An 18,193-nucleotide genomic window follows, 5' to 3' on the forward strand; every position below is an offset into this window, starting at 1 on the left:
GTCAAACGAGATCGTACAGTTTTCTCGAGGTCAGTGGAGGTCTGTGTGATTCTGCAAGTTAAATTTTCTTTTTATTAATGCTGTATATTCGGACCATTCTGGTTTAAATATCTGACTTTACAGTATTCGACTCTGGTGTGGAATTCAGCAAAAGAAAAGTGTTTCAAGGAACAAAGTATGGTTTTACGGAGGGGAATTAGCTCAAATGGTAGAGCGCTCGCTTAGCATGCGAGAGGTAGCGGGATCGATGCCCGCATTCTCCAGCCGCCTTCCTATTGTCACTTTGCTTTCTCCACAAAGAGTGAGTAGCGGAGTCAAAACCGGGCTGTTGCGGAACAGTGTGTGCCCTCATTTTATCACTGGAAATACTTGGCAGTCACAATACTGTACTGCTGGGTACAAACAAATGAGGTTGACTCGGCAGCGATTTAACCGTCGATCGCGGTTCACGGATCTTTATGTAAGTATTCTTTTCATCAAAAATGACCCCTCGCAGGCCAAGGTATTCCTATCTGTAAGGGAAAAATGGCGGATTTGCGCGGCGATTATTTGCTCACTGACCAGCCTTGCGTGTGAAACGTATACATATACAGTATAATAAACGTGTATAACATTTACCCACACAAAGGCATAATGGATTATATAAACCAATAAAACATTGCCTTCCTTCGAGCCAGCGACCTAAGGATATCTAAGCTGTTCCACTACAGTCCTCCGCTCTACCAACTGAGCTATCGAAGGTCGATGACAAATAAAGTCGTAGTTTCCTATTTTGTTATAAAAATAATGTACTTGGTGTTTCCTTACGTGTTTGGAGTTTCTCCTTTGGCTTCACGTTTATGTGTATTGGGGAATTAGCTCAAATGGTAGAGCGCTCGCTTAGCATGCGAGAGGTAGCGGGATCGATGCCCGCATTCTCCACGCCCCTTTTTCTTCTCGCGATTCTTCAATTGTCGCACAATCAACAAGGTGCATATTTAGGATACGCCTGCCAATGTTTTACTTACGGCCTCCTGCCATTACCTGGAAATTTCATTTTACTTTAAGCACACAGTCCTCAGCCTCTCTTTACCCAAAATGATTCAAACAACTCATTTACAATGATCGAGTGAATACACAAGCTGTTAATCTTCTAATACGCGACACAATATTTTCATATAATAAAGATGTTACTAAACTGGAATTCTCTCCAAACGGAGAAATATTGTAACAGCGGGCGCTGTTGGAAAAAACTGACATTTTAAGCTGCGGTACTGACAGACAACCACACGGATTGCGTCCACCACTCCACAGTGTCAAGTAAATGTTACCGTATGCAAGGATACTTACTTGGAGAGAAGGCCTCAAACCTGCTGCTTACGAGGGGCGGGGCTACGGGAACAGCTGATTGGCTGCACCTGATCAACCGGAGTCCCCAACAGAGTGTAGTTGCAGGCCGCAGTGCCTAAGAGGTCAGTTAGTGATGGGAAGTTTGGATCATTTTACCGACTCGGACCTTTGAGTCTCGTTCAGCAAAATGAACGAATCATTTTTCGACTCGTTTCGTTCAATTCTGTTTCCTGCTCAGACTGCATACTAGGTTAAGCTTATGGGGCTGTCACGTGATGAACGAACGACTCGAACCCGAAGACTCGAGAGATGAACTAATCAATTCTGTTTCCTGCTCAGACTGAGTGGGTTAAGCGTATGGGGATGTCACGTGATGAACGAACGACTCGAAAAACCCGAAGACTCGAAACAAGTGAATCAATTCCAATACAGTACAGAAACTATAGGAAGTTGCGCAAATACGCATGCGCGACTGAACGAATCACTCCCACGAGACGACTCGTTCTTCCCGGGTCACACTAATGATTCGTTCAAAATGAACGAGTCGTCACTAGTCAGTCGCCACACGAGGACGGCGTCACCCCAGGGCGCAACAGCGGTTGCAGAGTAAACGGCGCTTGACGTCTGCTTAGCTCTTGTCTTAGATCGACTGCTTACGGTCAGACATTCTTAATCTGGCACCTTTTCGTTTTTGTGCAGTGGTTCTCAATTTTTTTCCAACTTAGTATTTAAATACAGAAGATAGGGCGGAATGTGTGACTTAGTAGAAGAATGTAAAAGGCTAATTCAGTGCAATTTACACGATGCACTTGACCATGTCTTTAAAGACTGATCGTTATTTTTTGAGAATATAACAAGAACCGAGGATATTTAAAAAAAAAAGTCCTTGTAAAGTTAGATGAAGAATCTCAAACAGGAAAAGGTGTGTAGACCAGGGTTTCTTTCACTGTTTCAGGTGATGAACCACATAGGAAACCTTACACTCCATGCTGGGACCTAATGCAGCAATAAAGAATTAAAGTATAAGGGTACTTGTAGTAAGATATGTTTAAACAGGCATGTCAGTAGATGGGTAGCACAAGGGTGAGGAGTATGCTAAGGCTGCCAGCTCTCCCCTTTGTTATATATAATGTACAGTATATAGAACCAGTGGCAGAGGGTATTAGGAAAAGCGAGGACATTAAGAGCCCAGTCTTTCCTGGGAGATGAGGTGTGAGGCTAAATTAATCTATGTCCCTGTTTATTACGGATGATATAGATTTTGCTAAAATGTTTAATATTTTTGAGCTTTTGCAGGAGGCAGCAGGTTGCAAATTAAACCAGAATAATTGCATTATGATGTATTTTGGAAAATACAAGGCAGAAGGAGTGTGGGTGAATGTGGAAGGATTATTGGAAAAAGAAGAAGTTTCAGTTATTTCTTTTATGATTCCAATTCAGGACATAAGGGTCTACCTGGAAATGGTTGGAGCTCAAAGGAAGCCCTTTTGATATGAATGTTTATTAGTCTGGCAAAGAGAAGGTTACGGAATCCAAGGTGTATTCTGATAAAGTGAAATGTGAGGAGAGATGTTATTGTGGGTACAAAAGAGTTTGGAAAAGCACCTGGAAGGGAAAGTGAAGGGAGATATGTAAGGGGATGGAACGATTTGCAGCTGCTAAGCAGAGAGGCACGGGTGTTTGGATATTAGGGATTAAGGAATAGACCAATTTACTGGGAAGTGTATGTAAAATGGATGTTGGTCCAATATTTTAGAAAAAGAATGAATAAGTTATAAAAGGTAAATATATGTGTTTTTCAACAAAAATGTTTTTGTTATACTCTGTAATGGAACAGGATATGTTATAACAGCAGTGAAAAATTATTTGTGAGTAAAAATGCCATTGGTGTGAGAGCTGAACAAGAAGAAGTTGCTTTTTATTTTGTAATGTGTAAATAAACTTTAATTTTATATATAAAATAGTAAACAAGACACTAATAGTAGTAGACACTTTATCAGTTTATTATTTTCATAAAATTGCAAACATCTCTAAAATCCTGTTTTCTCTTTGTCATTCTGGGTTATTAAAGGTTTGATGACAGAAAAAGTGAATTTTAATAATTTTAGCATAAGGCTGCAACATAACAAAATGTATTAAAAGCGAAGGGGCCTGAACAATGTAAATTTAGATGCTGCAATTTGCTACTATGACTTGCACAGAGGGGCTGGCCACAGTGGTTCAGGCCATTGCCATTGTCCCCTTGCTTGGCCCTAGTAAACTTTTACCCCTGTTAGGACAAGACTGATGGCTTCCAAGCACACGTGTGTGCCTCCTTTCTAGTAACAAACACAGAAAAAGCAACAATAAGCAACATGCACTGTTAAAGCTTGGTAATCTACTGTTCGCTAAACCATAGGGAAATAAATTATGAGCTAAAGTTAATTATTGCTATTTATTTTACAAAAAAAGGTATAATGAATATTTCCGTGCTGGCCATATTACTTTGCATTATACTATGAAGCGGCGGATAGCTGTAATGTCTGCTTATGCCGGAGGTGACAAACTCCGGTCCTGGTGGGCCATAGTGGCCGCAGGTTTTCATTCTAATCATCTTCATAATTAGTGACCAGTTTTTGCTTCTATTTAACTTCTTTTTTTTCTTCTTTTTTATTAGCATTTTATGAATTTATTAAAATCAAACAACATTCCATACAAGCAAGTCAAATTTTACAAGACTAGCTTCAAATCAAGTCAACCTCCACCCATGGGAAAGAAAGCTAGGCCAACATAGTGAAATTTTATTAGTAGAAAAAAACGCTTCCTCAGTTATTCTAAAATGTTATTGATTAGATCCTACCAGGTTTTAAAAAACGTTTTGCATAGATCCTCTAGGTGAGTATTTAATTTTTTCCAATTTCAGGTAGTATATAACATCGATTATCCACTGGCTTAAAAGAGGTGAGTTAGGATTCTTCCAGTTGACCAAGATAAGTCTATGTACCAGTAGTGTAGTAAACCACAGTTCTCCACTTTAAGCCCATCTGGAAGTCCACCAAACACAGCTGTTAGTGGATTAGGAGGGATTGTGACATCAAGGCTATCTGAGAGGCATTTAAAAGGTTTGGTCCAAAATTATGTTAATTTGGTGCACCCCCAAAACACATGATCCAATGAGGCTGGAACTTAATTGCAACGCTCGCAGGTTGGATCTTACCCTGGAAACATTTTGGAAAATTTTAAATGAGACAGATGTGGTCGATAGATGATTTTCAGTTGAATGATTGTATGCTTTGCGCATATGGAGCTCGAGTGAATTCTGTGCAGTGCTGCCTTCCATTCCTGTTTTGAAATGTTGAGTGAGAGATCCTTTTACCAATGTACTCTGTGATCTTTGAAAGGGATGGACTGTAAAATGGTTTTATATCACTGCATAAATGTTATCTGAGTTCTCAAGACTGATCAATATTGTTTCCGAATTAGAAGTAGGTGGGATATAATCTCTTGTTTCTGTCTGAGAAGTAACATTGTATATAGTTTTAACTGTCATTTTTCAAAGTGCACAATGAAAGTCCTAGACTTTGAGGTATTAGATTCATGTATATGGTGAGCTGCTGCTATCTCGGTGTCTGATTTGAAGTCCTCTCCAGTTATATTAGAGAATAGTTCAGCTATGAATTCCACTTTGTTTGGAGTTTCACGATTTTCTGGGAGTCCTTCGATGCTGATATTATTCCTTCTGCACCCATCTTCCAGTGCAGCTAGTTTGTCTCCAAGCAATTTGCATTCGGAATTTGCAGCCATTGCTTTTTTGTCAGCAGTAGATGCCAGTTGTTCCACTATTTCAATACGAGTTGTGAACGTTTGCTTAACAACTTCAAACTGAGTGCCAAGTGCTCTAATTTTATTCTCAAGTTTAGATGCATTTTCTTGTATTTTTTTCTCAAGTGTTTTTAGCATACCTTTAAAGGCTGCCTCAAAGCGAGGATTAAACGTGTTTCCTGGTGTTTAATATTGTGAAGCAGCTTCTCGTTTGTCTTGTGTATGTCCTTTATTTCTTTCCTTATATCATTTATGTCCATTTTCCTTATATTATTTATATCCTTCTTTATATTATTCTTGAGCTGTGGCCACTGAGGTGATCATTGCCTTCAGCTCAGACAGATCATTTTGGTCTTCCCCGAACTCCATGGGTGAAGTAGCAAGCCCAGGTACAGCTGATGTTATTGGCTCGCGAGGGGTAGACGACAACGCGGAAGGTACGGCCATTTTCAGTTTCACTTAGCCTTCTGGAATCAGCAAGTTATCCCGGCCTGAATCACTTGCACATTTTCTCCTACTTTCACTCTCGGGTGTCCCGGGAAATCTGTGCTTTCGCCTATCTGTTCCAGGGCAGTCTCTGGCAGGCCGTTCCTTGAGCTTGAACTTAATGTCTGTTTAGATTTAGATGAAGCTTTAGCTGTCTTTCCTGTTTCTTTCTGTCTTTTTTCTGCCAGTCATGCTTATATATGTATGCTTGTATACTGTAATTAAACCCCCGGGGTTGAGTAAATACAGGATACCTCAGAATTATTAAAAAAAAAAAATAGAAAAAAAAATAACACAGCTGCTAACAGATTTCCGCCTCAGACGTCCATTTTCTGTAGCGGATGAGACCACATTTTTTTGCTATTTATCTTCTTTTGCCTTAGTTTTAATTAACTTCACTCAGGCCCCTTAGTTGTTTCTTTTTTCTTAATTAGCAGCCAAACAATGAGAAACAAAACAAGCTGCCAAATGACCAGCAAACCTGTGCCGATCATACAATATCTGAAAATAAAGAAAGGTAAAGGTCTCAGTAAGGCTGATCTGCTCAGGTCACCATAACATTTTGACAATGTTCTTAGAAAAAACAGAAATTCAACAGTTTTGGAAATGTGTGCTGCGGCAGAAGGAGAGGAGCAACAAGCCATGGAATTATGTAACAAGTTTAATTAATAACAAGAATTGGCCTCTCATTAAGAAATTTGTTGGGGTGAAATTGGTGGGAGTTTGAAGCCCCAATTTAGCTTGTCATCTGTTGGCTCATTTCATGTCTCATTTCTGTTTGACTGTCATTTAATAAAAAAAAGAATCAATTCAGAGGACTTAATCCTTAAAAACAGGGATATTACAATGAAGGCAAAATAAGTTAATAAGCAATGAAAACTGGTCACTGATTAGGAAAAGGGTTTGAATGAAAACCTACAGCCACTACGGCTCTCCAGGCCCAGAGTTAGACAACCCGGCTTACACGCTGTAACAGTAACAGTCACTTTCCTTATCACGCCATCTTGTTTCAGTTGGCTTATTACGGTTGTCGGTAGCTCCCCACTTTCAATAACTTTTATTCATAGTGGAGAGAGTTTTCTCTTTGACAACTCAAAGTCACTGCAACCAAGTAAAGTACTGTAAAATTGCAAATGTCAGTGAGAGCGCACCTCCGTGTCTCAATGAGGGCTTACTTGCTCCAATAGAAAGTGATGGGGACTGGTTTTGACAGAAAGTGCAGTCGAGTCTGTTCTACTGACAAAGCTGAGAAGATGTCTTTCTGAAGAAGAAGAACCTAATTGAGGCAACTATTTTTACTGGCAGTGGCTCAGGGGAGAGAGTTTTTATTCCTCGCATCCCCGTTATACCCTCTGATCTCCCATTTCAATTCAAACGCCTCCAATTTCCAATAAGGCTCTGCTTCACAATGACAATAAGTCTCAGGGACAGACCCTACAAAAGGTTTTGCATTGATTTGAGGCAAGATTGCTTTTCACATGGCCAACTGTACATTGCATGCTCAAGAGTAAGCTCAGTGCACAGCTTGGTCATATTAAAACCGGAGGGCCGAACTGACAACATGGTATACAAAGATATCCTTAACAAATAATTATTGGTATATTTTCCCTCAGTTTAAAAGGTTTACTTTTCTTCTTAATAAAAATTTTAAGGCAGTACTTCGCCGCTGCAAAGCGCAGGTATTTTGCTAGTATATATATACACCGATCTATATTCTGTCAAATAAACGAACCACTCACCGTGGCACAACGCAAGAGGGGGTGCAGTGAGAGTGTACGCCTGATGAGCCCAGAATTAGAGAGAAACACGTGTCGCATACTCTTTGCATTATTTGACAGTAAAACTATTTTTTTATATACACTCACCTAAAGGATTATTAGGAACACCTGTTCAATTTCTCATTAATGCAATTATCTAATCAACCAATCACATGGCAGTTGCTTCAATGCATTTAGTGGTGTGGTCCTGGTCAAGACAATCTCCTGAACTCCAAACTGAATGTCAGAATGGGAAAGAAAGGTGATTTAAACAATTTTGAGCGTGGCATGGTTGTTGGTGCCAGACGGGCCGGTCTGAGTATTTCACAATCTGCTCAGTTACTGGGATTTTCACGCACAACCATTTCTAGGGTTTACAAAGAATGGTGTGAAAAGGGAAAAACATCCAGTATGCGGCAGTCCTGTGGGCGAAAATGCCTTGTTGATGCTAGAGGTCAGAGGAGAATGGGCCGACTGATTCAAGCTGAAGCTGATAGAAGAGCAACTTTGACTGAAATAACCACTCGTTACAACTGAGGTTTGCAGCAAAGCATTTGTGAAGCTACAACACGCACAACCTCGAGGCGGATGGGCTACAACAGCAGAAGACCCCACCGGGTACCACTCATCTCCACTAGAAATAGGAAAAAGAGGCTACAATTTGCACAAGCTCACCAAAATTGGACAGTTGAAGACTGGAAAAATGTTGCCTGGTCTGATGAGTCTCAATTTCTGTCGAGACATCCAAATGGTAGAGTCAGAATTTGTGCAGGCTGGTGGTGGTGGTGTAATGGTGTGGGGGATGTTTTCTTGGCACACTTTAGGCCCCTTAGTGCCAATTGGGCATCGTTTAAATGTCACGGGCTACCTGAGCATTGTTTCTGACCATGTCCATCCCTTCATGACCACCATGTACCCATCCTCTGATGGCTACTTCCAGCAGGATAATGCACCATGTAACAAAGCTCGAATCATTTCAAATTGGTTTCTTGAACATGACAATGAGTTCACTGTACTAAAATGCCCCCCACAGTCACCAGATCTCAACCCAATAGAGCATCTTTGGGATGTGGTGGAACGGAGCTTGTGCCCTGGATGTGCATCCCACAAATCTCCATCAACTGCAAGATGCTATCCTATCAATATGGGCCAACATTTCTAAAGAATGCTTTCAGCACCTTGTTGAATCAATGCCATGTAGAATTTAGGCAGTTCTGAAGGCGAAAGGGGGTCAAACACTGTATTAGTATGGTGTTCCTAATAATCCTTTAGGTGAGTATATATATATATATATATATATATATATATATATATATATATATATATATATATATATACACACACATACATATCTATACTAATAAAAGGCAAAGCCCTGACTGACTGACTGACTGACTGACTGACTGACTCACTCACTCACTCACTCACTCACTCACTCACTCATCACTAATTCTCCAAGTTCCCGTGTGGGTAGAAGGCTGAAATTTGACAGGCTCATTCCTTACAGCTTCCTTACAAAAGTTGGGCAGGTTTCATTTCGAAATTCTACACGTAATGGTCATAACTGGAAGCTATTTTCTCCATTTACTGTAATGGAGTTGAGCTCGAAAGCCGTGGGGGCGGAGTTTCGTGTGACATCATCACGCCTCCCACGTAATCAAGTGAACTGACTGTCAACGCAGTGCGTAGAAAACCAGGAAGAGCTCAAAAAAGCGCTGAAGAAAACATGCATTATATAGTTGAGAAGGCAGCGAAACAATAAGAAGCGAGCGAGTGACATATACAACCATATTCATGAGTGCTGCTACTTCGGAAACAAAGCAAGGTGTAAACCTAAAGTTTAAATTAAGTTCATAGACAGGCTGTCGCTGGCGTTTGTCATGCCCATGGGTAATGCGGGATACAACTTTAATGAGAGGACGCAGGATATAAATGAGAGTTTTGATCACTTTGGAACTATATATATATATATATATATATATATATATGCCAGCAACACTCATGACAATGACAACACAATTACATTGTCAATCATGTTACGTTATTATTAAAATGTTTCCTTTTGTTTTTCATAACTTCTTTAACACACTACTTCTCCGCTGTGAAGCTTGGGTATTTTGCTAGTATATATATATATATATATACACACACATATATATGTGTGTATATGTATATGTGTATATGTATATATATGTGTGTGTGTGTGTGTGTATATATATATATATATATATATATATATATATATATATATATATATATATATATACTGTATATGACAGCAACACTCATCACTCACAACAATGACAAAACAATTACATTGTCAATCATGTTACGTTATTATTAAAATGTTTCCTTTTCTTTTTCATTACTTCTTTATCACACTACTACTCCGCTGCGAAGCGCGGGTATTTTGCTAGTATATATATATATATATGCATACACATATACCCGCTTCGCTCGCCAACCCCTTGGCCTGTGCTATGCACCAGCAACTTCGCATCTCTGTCATTCATGTATATGGGTTTCACTTTCACCAAACAACAAATCTATTAATTTTCATGGATAGGCCTCTTAATTGGGAAGAAAGACTAATTTTCCCTGAGGGCAACACAAATTAGTCGATCTACAAGTCTCCGACTTAAACGTTAAAGCCTTACAATTTCTACATACTTTGTGGAAGTTCAGCCAGGACACAGACAGGCAGACACCAATAAGTCCAACACACACTTTTATTTACACTGTTTACAAGTCCAAAGTCCCGCACAACACACAGTGCCCCTGCACCAATCACCCTTCCTTCCCAGGCCTTCCAATGGTCCTTTGCTGCCTCCGTCTTCCTTCCTGAGCTTTGTCCTCTTCCTCCTGACTCCGGCCGACTGGAGGGAGGCGGCCACTTTTATTCCCACTCGGATGTGCTCCAGGTGATTCCTGATAAGCTTCCTGCGGCACTTCCTGGTGTGGTGGAAGTGCCGCATGAGCACCTGGAAGCACTCCGGGTGTCCCTGGTATTTCTTCAGGGCTCCTTACTTGTCCGGGTGCCCCCTGGTGGTGGCCACGGGCCCCTATAGGGTTGAGCTTCCATGCTCAATTCCTGTGGCCCACAAAAACAAACCAGGGCAGCTGCCCTCTCGTGGCTCGGAGAGGCACAGTCCTTCTCCTGGTCTGTCCAGGCGTCGCAACTGGGCACAGCCCCCAGCTGACTGCCACAACTTCTAACATATCACCTATGTTCATATATTTGATCTCTTTTTGCTGTTGTGTTATTTCACCAAGTAATAATTTCCATTTGTTAGCACTAATGCGATCTTTACTATCAGTTTTTTGATACTTTCGAATTCTACCACTCTCTTATAATCTGTAACTTACTCTTCATGTGTATCGCGCCAACATTGTTTTTAAGCTTTTCGAATTCCATTGCTTTCATAATCTCTAACCTGCTCTGCATGTGTTTCGTGCCAACGTTTTTGAACCTCTTTACAATTTTCTACTTTGTCTTTTATTTCTGACCCTGCATGGACCTGCTAGGTTTTCAATTCCACCTGGTCCGGGATGATTATTACTTTCCCTTATTTCACCGAGTAATAAGTTGCATTTGTTAGCGCTAATGCATTCTGTACTATCTTTTTTTTTTGATACTTTTGAATTTTACTACTTTCTATAATCTTATAATCTTTAACTTGCTCTGTATGTGTATTGAGCCATTTTTTTTGGGCCTTTTGAATTCCACTGCTTTCATTACCTCTAACCTGCTCTGCATGTGTATTGCACCAACGTTTTGCAATATCTTTATGAAGTTCTACTTTGTCTTTAACTCATTGTCTTTTATTGTACCTGCGAGGTTTTCAATTCCACTTGGTCCGGGCTGATAATTACTTTATTTATTTTCATAATTTGCACATAGATTATTATTTGTATTCTTTGCATTCATTCTGTCCAACGCTTTTGGGTCTCTTTTCGACGTGTTGCTCTTTCTTCTTCACTTAGTTATTGACGTGTCATCTAGAACGTATACAGTTATTGTCCTGATAAAATTTATAAGAGCTGAGAGCGCAGGAAGTGCGTCTGCCAAAAGCATTCACACAACTGAGAGGTTAGATGACTGTGGTCTTGTTTGAAAATGGTTGTAAGTATGGTGTGACTTGAAAGAATCACATGTTAAAAGTCTCCATCTCGCGGGACTTCATTCCAAAAAGTCTTTTCAAAAAGTCACATCTCATCCCAAGATTTTTTTTATTATAATGGAGATATATATGTATATATATATATACAGTACAGACCAAAAGTTTGGACACACCTCCTCATTCATTTACATTGGTAGATTCTCACTGAAGGCATCAAAACTATGAATGAACACATGTGGAGTTATGTACTTAACAAAAAAAGGTGAAATAACTGAAAACATGTTTTATATTCTAGTTTCTTCAAAATAGCCACCCTTTGCTCTGATTACTGCTTTGCACACTCTTGGCATTCTCTCGATGAGCTTCAACAGGTAGTCACCTGAAATGGTTTTCACTTCACAGGTGTGCCTTATCAGGGTTATTTAGTGGAATTTCTTGCTTTATCAATGGGGTTGGGACCAGCAGTTGTGTTGTGCAGAAGTCAGGTTAGTTGGACGATCATTTATTTTTCAACAGGACAATGACCCCAAACACACCTCCAGGCTGTGTAAGGGCTATTTGACCAAGAAGGAGAGTGATAGAGTGCTGTAAATGGTCATGAAAATAAAGAAAACACATTGAGTTTCTCTCCAGACAGAGGAGTAGCTTCAGTGACAGACTAAAGAGATCGTTCCTCCCCCACACTATGCGACTCTTCAATTCCACCCGGGGGAGTAAATGCTATCATTAATTTTATTTTAATTTTTTTCATTTTTTCATTTTATTACTATTTAATTTAATATTGTTTCTTTGTATCAGTATACTGCTGCTGGATTATGTGAATTTCCCTTTGGGATTAATAAAGTATCTATCTATCTATCTATCTATCTATCTATCTATCTATCTATCTATCTATCTATCTATCTATCTATCTATCTATCTATCTATCTATCTATCTATCTATCTATCTATCTATCTATCTATCTATCTATCTATCTATCTATCTATCTATCTATCTATCTGAATGAGGAGGTGTGTCCAAACTTTTGGCCTGTACTGTATATACTACCTAGCATAGGTGAAATACCCCGGGAGGGAAATAAAGGTTTTTTTTTTCCTTTTTAATTGTTTGGGAAAAATATAATAAAAAAAACACAACTTTAAAAATAAAAATTAATTAACAAACAATGAAGATTCACTAATGTGCTTCTCTTGCAGTCTTGTATGTATCTTATCATCCAGTTGACGCTCGGAACCGGCTAACTCTGTTTAATTTCAAAAGCAACAGGCAGTCACCACCATTTCACCCTCTTGTGGTCGTTCCAAGTGTCAACTGGATGATAAGATACATACAAGACTGAAAGATCACCTCCCCACCGTACCCAGAAGGGGAAGGGTTGGGGTTGATTTCGCCCTACAGTATTTTTAGTCGAGCAATGAGAAACATGTGTACCAAGTTTCATGCAAATCGTTCCAGCCATTCAGAAGTGATGCTGGAACATACATACATACATACAGTATATACATATACACATATATATACATATAGATATACATATCTACATATACACACATACATATACACACACACACATATAAACATATATATAAACAATATATATATATATATATATATATATATATATATATATATATATACTGTACACATATATACAGTCTTTGGGTTGCGAGCAACTGTTGCTGGGGGTGCCAGAATCCATGAAGGAAGAAAAATGAAACACATTATTTGTACAAAATCTTAATTTATTTATCCATTCCTAAATAATTAAATGGGCAGGCTATTTCGTATCAGTGCAATACGCTGTTTGTTAAAACGGATGACTCCCGCTCTCACGTGCAAGTCTGCGTGGATATTATGAACTATCGTTTCTGTTCAAGTTCTATTTAAATTTTAAATAGAAGGAATTTTTATTTAGTCGACAGAATATTATTCCGGAATAAATCAACTCAAACCTTAAATAACTTATAATATTTTGCTCTCCATAAAAATATATCCTGTCTAAATTATACAAGTTAGAAATAAAGTAAACGTTAAAAGAACAAACATTCAAATTTCTTTACTCTTATGTAATTTTATATAAAAAATAAACTTAAATTTTAAATATCCCAAAAGATTTTGCTCTCTATAAAAATATATCTTGTCAAAATTATACAAATTCAAATATGAACATGGTGCATAACAAACCCTGGAAATATAAATAAAATGTGTTCTTTTCAGCAATAACAAATCAAATCATTCAGTTGTCTTTGCTCTGATGTCATTTTATCAGAGCTGGGCGCCTGTCATCTTTTTTTGGCAATAAGTTCGTTTATGTTTGGTGTGAGGTTCTGTGTTGTGGAGATTCTCAGGATGGACTGCAGGTGCTCATCAGTGAGGCGACTCCTGTGTGCTGTTTTGTTAGTCTTTATCACTGAGAAGAGCTTCTCACACAGATATGTGCTACCAAACATGCACAAGGTTCGAGCCGCATGTAGACGTAGCTGGAGCATTTCTGCGGGAATGGAGTGAATAAACTGTGCGGGCCCTGAAGTATCGTACTTTGCCTTCAGTGTGCCATTACACTGCAGCTCAATCACCTCCATCTGAATCTGTACAGGTGCAGTTTCCACATCGACGGCAAATGGGTTGTGAAAAAACTCAAAATTCTTTTTTTATTCTTCAAAGTCACCAAAGCGCCGTGCGAACTCAGTGCGCAGTGCGCTCAGTTTATCAGCAAAATGCGTATTTGGGAACACCGTTGTGCCGACTTGGTTCAACATTACTTGGCAACAGGGAAAGTGGGGCAAGTTGCATTGGTGCATTTGTGTCTCCCATAAAAGTAGCTTCACTTGAAATCACTTTGTGATTTTGCACGGATAAAACGTCTGCTGAAGTGTCAGATTCTTCTTTAACTCTTCTGCTTTCTGTATCTTGTGCATTGCATTCAGGTCTTTCAGGTTATCTTGATGTTTTGTCTCATAGTGCCGTCTTAGATTAAATTCTGTAATTACAGCCACATTAGCTCCACAAATGAGACACACGGGTTTACCGGCAATGTCAGTAAACATATACTCAGCCTCCCATCGGTTTTTAAAGGCTCTATGTTCAGAATCACCTTTTCTCTTCGGCATCGTGTGAGCTAGCTTCGCAATAACTTGCAACATCATAAGCTAGACTTGATTAACGCGGTAAGTGTTCGGCAAGGCAGCTGAAGCGCTGCATTATGGGATTTGTAGTTTATTGTGTTACCAGCGCTTCATCTCCCCGGGCCATTAATAACAATAATACAGTATATAAAATGATCTCGTGGGCCGGATTTAATTACACGCCGGGCCTTGAGTTTGACACATATGGACTAAATAGAACTTGAAAAGATATATTTTTTCGAATGTGATCGCGCAATTCAGATCGAGTTGACGCACACTATAGTACATCGAGCCCGCGTGCTATTGTGGTTTTGCCTGTGTGCCTCAATAAGTTACCCTCCCCTCGCTCTTACTTTTTTACTGTTCATCTAATGAATACACTGAGTATGGCTTTACCAAAACAATCATTGATCGCGAATAAAGTATCCATTATTCATAAAGCTTCAATTGGTGATCTGTCTTTCTGCGTTAACCTCATATTTTTTCATACGTCTCAAAGCAAGGGGATGCGAAGGTAAAATGAATAAAAATGCGTGCGTATATACTCAGTGCATCCCCTCTCGGGAATCGAACCTCTGCGCTAGATTATTGCGCCAGGGTGTGTGGTTTATCTATTTGAGCATAGCAGTGTATTTCGGTTTTTGTTCAGCGCTCTTTGGAACTGTTGCTTTTTGTCTGCGCACTGCGTCAGTTCACGTGAGCCACTGAATATGGTTTTATATGTCAATCGCTCGCTTCTAATTGTTTCGCTGTCTTCTTGATTATATAATGCATGTTTTCTTAAGCGCTTTTTGGAGCTCTTCCTGGTTTTCTACCTAGTGCGTAATTACGTGGGAGGCGTGATGATGTCACACAAAACTCCGCCCCCCACGGCTTTCGAGCTCAACTCCATTACAGTAAATGGAGAAAAATAGCTTCTAGTTATGACCATTATAGGTAGAATTTCAAAATGAAACCTGCCCAACTTTTGTAAGGAAGCTGTAAGGAATGAGCCTGCTAAATTTCAGCCTTCCACCCACACGGGAAGTTGGAGAATTAGTGATGAGTCAGTGAGTGAGTCAGTGAGTCAGTGAGTGAGTGAGTGAGTGAGTGAGTGAGTGAGTGAGTGAGTGCTTTGCCTTTTATTAGTATAGATATATATATATACAGTGCATCCGGAAAGTATTCACAGCGCATCACTTTTTCCACATTTTGGAAAAAAATAAATTTGCAAAAACCTCAAGTAAACTTTTTTCACGTTGTCATTATGGGGTGTTGTGTGTAGAATTCTGAGGAAAAAAATGAATTAAATTCATTTTGGAATAAGGCTGTAACATTACAAAATGTGGAAAAAGTGATGCACTGTGAATACTTTCTGGATGCATTGTGTATATATATATATATATATATAGTGAACATTCTATCCCGGATCACAGACAGATACAAATGATACCAGTACTAAAGCACACGTGATTTTTATTTACAGTTGTCCCCAACAGCCCAAACACACACCTTCTTTACTCTTTATCTTTTTCTCTCACTCTCTTTTCTTTCTTTTATCTTTTTTAATGTCCTGTCAAATTAAAAAGATAGAAATTAAAAGTGGGTATTAATTTGTATCCAGCCTTAGTGTGCCTTCTCCCCTTTTAAGCCCCTTGCACACATCACTAGATTCATGTATAAGGATGATGGTATTATAACAACCTGTGGTAGGTTAGAGGAAGGAGTGACACCATGACATTAGCAGCTATTGAACTGTCAGTCCCCTTGAAGGCACCATTTATTGAGTCTGCTCAGCTCTGGCTGTTGGCCTTTTGGGATGCCCTATAAAATCTCAAGATTCCTCAGGAGATCACTTTCCATGAAAGCTTTCACACCACACAAACCACCATCTTTTCTTTACCTAGTCCGACCTTCTAAAATGATTTGCTTTTATGAAGGTTAAGCTATAGGATTAATGGTGAAGTCTGTTAATGGCGTTATAAGCTTTGCTATTATAATAAATTATAGTGAATTATAATCAAAGTTCCAGAAAAGGATCACTCAGTGGTTGTAATAACTGGTGCAGAATTGCACTCCTTTCCATCCCCAGTAAGATTCTAGCTAAGATTACCATCAAACAAATATCAGAAGCAGTAGATAAGTCACAGAGGAAAGACCAAATAGAGTTTTGGAAAGGTAGAAGTACTGACCAGATCTTTGGCTTCCACAACATCATTGAGCAGTGTACAGAGTGGCAGAGACAACTGTATATCACTTTTGTTGATTTCAAAAAGAGAGTCTGGCGTATCTTGAGAGAGTTTATGGAATTTCACAACATTTGGTGAAGCATATTAAAAGTTTCTATGTCACCTTCTACTGCAGTGTGGGCTACAATGACTTGCATTTTGAAATGAAAAGTGGTGTGCGGCAAGGATGTGTAATGTCTGCTACACTGTTCAATCTTGTCATTGACTGGATTATGTGGCAGACCAGCAGTGAGACACCGAGAGGCATTAGGTGGACGCTCTTCGCAACACTTGAAGATCTAGACTTTGTATACAATATTGCAATGTTGTCAAACACACACCACCACATGCAGGAGAAGACAGACAGCCTGAGCACCTTTGCTAAGGCAATAGGGCTGAACGTAAGATGGAAAAAGACAGAGACAATGTTCCTAAACACAGTGCCTGTGAAGATTAATGGGTAGGATTTACTAATCATGGACACTTTCACCTATCTCAGCAGTGTAGTTAGAACAAATGGAGGTGGCAGAAACAATATTTAGAGCAGGTGGATGAACTTTGTTGCTGCCTTAAGTGCTAGCGGACAAGATGGTCACACTTGATCTAACATGGCATGGAGTATGCATCAGATTTGGAAATCTTATCAATCTATACTGAACTTAACTGATCCGTCCAGTTTTGGAAACAAAACAATTGGGCTTCGCCATTCACTTTCACTCTTGTGAAATACACCTAGCTCGAGCATCTACTTCACCTCCTTGTGTATCACATTCTTTGTCACTTCTGGAAGATGATACGGGCACAGCTGTATTTTAATGCTGGGTTCAGTTACGATCTTGTATTCAGCAATTTCAGTCTGGCCAGGAACAGCCAAAAAGACATCAGATTTCCTTCCCATCAGCAACAGCAACTCAGCCTTCTGGGTGTCTGTCAAAACAACACCAATAGCAACCTATGTCTGAAAGACTGTGGCAGAAGGTGCAAGCACCTCGTGAGGTTTGTGCCACTCCTTCAAAAGATTTACATGTAAGATTTGAATGGGCTTTCATCGGCCAGGAATTTTGACCTTCTAATTCACGGGAGACATACGCTATTCCATTAATGCTGGACCCAGCCACTTCGCCTGAAATTTATGTGGGTCAAACAGGATCAACAACAGTACCTGATCACCCTTTTTGCATTTGCGAAGTTTGTAGTTCTTATGTTTTTTGCACCTCCTGTTCATGCTGCTGTTGCTCCACTGCAATAGAGGACAATCTAGAAATCTCTTCTTGGAGGGAAACAACCTGGTCCACAGATCTCTCCTTGTGAGTTGCATTGCGACCCCCCCATCCATTCCTTCTGAAAAATGTCCAACAATCCTCAC

At 39.5% G+C, this 18,193-nt stretch overlaps 2 non-coding genes across 2 annotated transcripts; both read left to right on the forward strand.

The window, feature by feature from the left end:
• The first annotated feature begins 190 nt into the window (after positions 1-190).
• trnaa-agc lies at positions 191-263 on the forward strand. Its single transcript has one exon. It is a non-coding gene; the product is annotated as a tRNA-Ala (tRNA).
• Positions 264-848: 585 nt separating this feature from the next.
• trnaa-agc lies at positions 849-921 on the forward strand. The gene has a single exon. It is a non-coding gene; the product is annotated as a tRNA-Ala (tRNA).
• The last annotated feature ends 17,272 nt before the right edge of the window (positions 922-18,193 follow it).

Source organism: Polypterus senegalus, chromosome 5, assembly GCF_016835505.1.
Source record: "Polypterus senegalus isolate Bchr_013 chromosome 5, ASM1683550v1, whole genome shotgun sequence".
NCBI lineage: Eukaryota > Metazoa > Chordata > Cladistia > Polypteriformes > Polypteridae > Polypterus > Polypterus senegalus.